This window comes from Ascaphus truei, chromosome 5, assembly GCF_040206685.1.
Source record: "Ascaphus truei isolate aAscTru1 chromosome 5, aAscTru1.hap1, whole genome shotgun sequence".
Lineage (NCBI taxonomy): Eukaryota > Metazoa > Chordata > Amphibia > Anura > Ascaphidae > Ascaphus > Ascaphus truei.
The window spans coordinates 111,022,711-111,028,710 of NC_134487.1; positions in this window are offsets into that span (position 1 = coordinate 111,022,711).

A 6,000-nucleotide genomic window follows, 5' to 3' on the forward strand; every position below is an offset into this window, starting at 1 on the left:
GTCTCCTAAACATTCGCAACATTTTGAAATGAGTAGCTGTGAATGAGCAGGTAATGTGCGTCCTTTAAATAGGTATGTGATGATGTCAGGTGACATAGTAAAATGCAAGGTGTTACATTAACATAATAAAGTACTTCTGTGGCAAGCTGTGTGCACTTGTTGTTCTAAGTATTTGTTGTGTGTATTCTGCAGGGAATGATGATATTTGGCAATGATGTGACGTGAAGCTTTGTACAAAGATTGCTTGCAAATAAATAGTTGCATGTGCAATGCATGTAACACTTGTGAACGCAAGAGTCAGTCATGTAATGAGACAAAAAGGCTGAGATTGACGTGGGAAAAGTTTTGTGTAACATGTGTAATTATCCATGTTATTGTGACATGTTGGCAACAATGAATAGTCGTGTGCATATGCATGCATTTGTGTAAGGAGGATAGTTGGTATAGAATGAGTTTACAAGGTGTCCCAATGATGAATTACTGTACATGTGTGTATAAGTTAGGTTGAAGTGCTTGTAATGCAACGGTTACAATGTAAACATGCAATGTGATTGAGCGTCCAATAAGTGACGTCATGAAAATAGGGAGGACCCAAAAGTATATGTAAACATGAGAAGACAGATGTACATGAACGTTTAAAGATGCGTGTCACATTACAAGCATTGTGTAATGTAAAGGAAGATGAATATACTGTGTATGTGTGACATGTGTGACATGTGTAACATCATGTAAATAATTGTCGCTGAGTTGAGTAAAATGTGTGATATGATGTGAGGTTCTCCTTTAAGAGTGTAGTATAGTATTTTCCCTTGCCACATCATCACATGATGAGTAATGTGACCCGCAAATGCTGAAAACATGTAAAAGTCGAATGTTATGCAAATAAGACACATCAGCTGTGACACAATGCAGGGAATGCCCCCACACTGTAATGCAAATCCCCCTTGTATTGTGAGCAATGAAACGTAAACAGTACTATACTGTTATACGTCCCCGCTCCATTGACTTCCATTGATGTACAGAAGATGTTTTTTTTCTAAGTGCCGTTCCGGCAGCCTTAGCGATCGTTCTCCCGTCCAAACTGCCAACTTTAGTTGGCGGGAGAAATCGGCCATAACATCTCAATTTCGTAGTGCCGATCAGCCCCGATAAGCTGTTTTTTTTTGTTGAATCCAGCCGATTTAAAAAAGTGGCGATCAGTGTCGAAAACAGGCTTATCGGCAGGCGACTGGCCATAACCAAATTATCGGCTCCGAAACCTGGCGATATGAAGCACTTATCGGCGCTTACTGAATCTCAAACCCAATTTTGGCTATAACATGGCCATATTTCCCTTATCAACGCTTACTGCATGAGGCCCTATGTGTTTGCTTCCACTCTCTGATAAGATAGGGACCGTCTAGATCAGGCTTGCACAACTCCAGTCCTTGAGGGCCGCAAACAGGCCAGATTTTCAGGATATCCCTACTTCAGCACAGCTGGCTCGATTAGTGGCTCAGTCATACTGAGCCACTAATTGAGCCAGCTGTGCTGAAGTAGGGATATCCTGAAAACCTGACCTGTTTGCAGCCGTCAAGGACTGGAGTTGTGCAGGCCTGGTCTAGACCACTCTGGTGTAATTCGCTGCAGAGCATCTCCTGCTCGCCGCTTCTCTGGCTCCGCTACAGTCACGTAGCACAAAGTGGTTTCAAACGTTGTGCTTCCTTTGACTCTCCTTCGGGTGTCTTCGGCACAGCCTCAGAACACACTGGTTAAATCAGCTGCACGAAAAAGATCCTAACAAGCTGTGGAGCACTGATCAAGTTCCCTTTTTATAGCTTCACTACTGCTATAGGAAAGCATGGTAAGGGGGCTGGCGACCAATCACAGCGTGGATGCTGCTCTCTGACCAATTGGGAGACGAGGGCTCACCTGCATTAGCAAGTCAGGGCTGCGGATTGGCGTTAAAATGCTTTGTGGAGGAAAATACAAACTGGTCACTAGAGACCAGCACCTACCAAAGGGACTTGGCAATGGCTTCCCCCGGCCAACAGGATTTCCCTGGCTGGGCTGGTGGTGCTCTGGCTGGAGGCCACCATCTGCTCCACTTTTCGGGCTGATTGCCCCCTGGCCCGATATTTGCCATTGTACACAATCTCCTTTGTCGCTGCATCTCTCCTCACCCTCCAGACCCAGCAGCAGCTATTTTGCTCAGGACATGCAGGCAGCACAAAGGGTTTCTCAGCCCTGCATGACCAAGGACGTTTGCTCTGCTTTATTGTTTGCACTAAACACATTTTTAGACTTGCAACACATTTTTTCACACAGGAATAAAGAGTACACTTTTACATAGGATGCAAGGGGCTACCGGGCATGTAGTAACATGGTATCCCTGGGTCTGGTGGCCAAATGAGCCCCAGGGAAAGACGGCAGGGGCTAGCGACTGGGATTAACCTTTATCTTACTGGTCCCTGGGCCACTTTGCCGTCACATGAAGTATGAACTGTTTTGGTACATTTAGGACCAAGTCTTACACAGATCACTGGAGCAACATAACACAACCTATTAACACTTTTTAGAAACATTGTTGAAGTCACCACACTGTATACAGAATGATATCAAAATTATAAGTACATTTAAACGTGCATTTTTAAGTTTAATTTAATAATTCAAATGCATTTAATGACAATATGGAATAAATAAACTAAACAAAAATTTGCATTTTTTTTCTTATCCCAAAATGTACATTTCAATATTGTGTCCACATACCAATAATTACTAACTTCCTTACTTCAAATAGAAAATAACTAAACATAATCTAAGTATAGACAATAAAACCAAATAACTGAATTCAACCAATAGGGAATTTAAATTGCATTATTCTGTTGTCGTCAGGTGAATAAATACAATTATAATTGCCTGAAATGTGTGCATGTGCAAACAAATCCAAAACAGTAATTTGTGCAGTTAATTAGCAGCACAAATGGTCTTAGAGCTATTGGAAGCATTCCATTCCTCTGTACAGTGCATTATGGGTATAATTAAAAATAAATGTATTTAGGCTTTGAAGTAACGGTGCTAATTGTATAATTTCTTGAGTGTTTTGTTCCTGGAATAGAAACATGGCTTATTTTGTATGTAGCATTTTATTATTTTGCTTAAAAAATAAAATAAAATAAAAAAACACTGAACAAAAAAGATGCCAGTTAATAGTGGAAAACAAAATAATGGATTGGTGATGGGCAGAAGCTGAAACATACCGTATACTATGTTAACCTCATAATTACAACAAAAACTACACAACTTCTTAAAATTAATGGTATTTGATATATAAATAATACATTGTATCTTCTCCAACTCCAAAATCATGCCCCAATAAACAAAGGCTTCAACTATAATAGAATTTGAAATAGAAGGAGCCATGGGAGGAAGTTTGCTTCTATGGTAGAAGTTATGGGAGCTAAAAAAAAAAAGTTATATTGAAGCAGTTACCGTCACTGCTTGGCTAGTTGGCTTTTGCCTCACTCATTATGCTCATAGGCAGAGTTTTCATTAGATATCTGGTGGAGTTTGCATCTGGCAAAATTAATCCTAATTGTCATATTAGGATTACCAAGGACTAAAGGCAGATTTGGATATATGGAAGTCTTTTTTGGAGGGGTTTGTACAATAGTTGCTCATATTGGCAGAAACAATGTGTTATATGATTGCATATTTTTAGTTATTCACTGATGCCTCCGCTTAATATGTGGTTTAGGGAAACACGTGACGCGCATGCACCACTCCCCAGCTGCGCGTCAACACTAATCTCTTTCCCACCTGTCTCCTGTACCTTGCAGCCTATCCCTGCTTCCACAGAGGCCACGCCTCTGCTCCTCCCCTCAGTCCTATTCATCCAGCTCTCCTATATATACTCAGCCTTTCCTTTCATTCTTTGGCTGAGCATAGTTCATGGTAGCCTTGTGTTCCCACGTCCCTGCCTTGCCTTGTTCCTTTGTGCTTTAATCCTCTGCTGCTTATTTCTTCTGTGTACTGACCCGACTTGACTTTAGGACCTCTCTCTGGATTACCAACCCCGGCTTGCCTCTGACCATCTGCTACTCTCCATCCCTGACCACTGCTATCGGACCAACTACCTTCCTACTGGCTCCAATCCCAGACCATGGCACTTCAAACACTGACTACTCTCCTGGCACCTACCTACGACCTCAGCAAGTATTAAGACTAACCAACACTCTCCAGCCCAGTCTCATCGATCTTGACTATCCACCTTCCAGGCGTGCTTCCGCTGCTGTGGGTGTGCAGTTTCATACTTTCCCACCTCAGTACAGTGACCCGCCTTGTTCATGGTGAGCGCAAGCATTACACTGACTCTTTGGGTAGGAATGATCTCATTAAACAGATACCCAAAAAGTCAAAACACAGAACTAGACCTTACCAGCACGCTAATAATGATCAGAACTGTCTAGTGTTTATAACTACATTTAATTGACAGGCACATTCCATTCGTGCCATAGTCCAAAAACACTGGAACACCTTATCATTTGACAAAGATATAGCTACGGTGATACAGAGTGGTCCTAAATTCATCTTTAGGAAAGCTAGGACACTGGTCTCTAATCTCTCTCCTAGTTTATTTAACGCTAAACCTCCTTATTCCAGAATACGAGGCATTCCTACTGGATTCTTTGTCTGTGGAAGGTGTTCCATATGTATATATGCTAGTTCGATCCAATTTATAAATTCTAATAATTCCAAATTTCGTATAAATACCTTTATTAATTGCCATACATATTTCGTGATCTATCTTTTAGAATGTGGCTGTCACAAAAAATACATTATGGTCTAGAATACCTCTAAATGCCTCTAAATCCAGTTGCGTGATGGTTAATTGCACACAGGCAATCAACCATACTCCACCTGACTGATTAGGACTCTTGAGAAAAGCGTTTTGTGAGAAACAGGAGAGAGATTCCTGAGTTCACAATTGGGCTGACACTGGAAAGCAGAGAAGCCTCCACACAGATACTGTCTTGAGCACAAAGGTGTGCTGAGATCAGGACACTCAGACACCCAGAGACCTATATTTCTTGGACACATAGGAGCCAGGAACCTGCCAGAGACTGACATGGAGAGCCACCTGCTTAAGGTACCTCCTGAGACTTTGGGGTTGTAGACTGGTAATGGGAATATACCTCCAGTCCTGCAGATGGGCTCTGGGAAAGTAAGTTAGCCTTTACAAAGGGATAGGGGTTTGTTATTTTATTGTTTTTGTATATTTTGCCTGAATAAATGAACAACAGGCTCAATAAAGCCAAGATATAATTTCACGCTAATCGGTCTCCATTATATGAACCTCTGCACACATCTCTTACAGGGTGATAGATTACATAAATTAAATAAAAAATAAATGTTTTCGATATATATATATACACGTTGAATGCCTTGAACCCCTCAAGAATAAATTTAGAATGGGAACTTAATAATTTTCTAACAGATTGATAGTTTCAGTTCAAGATATTCAAGGTTGATTTAGTCCTGTAACTATTTATAATTATTATGTTATTTATTCACTATATAATATTTTTTCAGTTATGTACTGTATTTGTATTCTTATTACTAAGACTAATATCCATATTACAAATTATTGTTTTTATTATATTTATTTTGAACATTAATATATAATATATTTTGCAATAACATTTAGGTTCTATATGTTATGGGTTCATATTATCACTTATGAGTCTATTATTAGGGAAGGTTGTATAAAATCAATCACTTTTATTATTGGTTACATTTTGTTTATATACTGTAGATTTAGAAACATTCAATGCTTATTCATATACACATTGCTACATTTACTGGTTACTTTTTTAGTGTTTTGCTATACAACATTTTTATCTATTGAGTTGTTAGTAGTTTAATGATTTTTTTGTTATTATTTTTGTTTTTATTTTATTTTATATATGTTATTCTGTATTTGCACATGTTTGTTTTAAATGTTTTTGTGAGTTTCAAGGT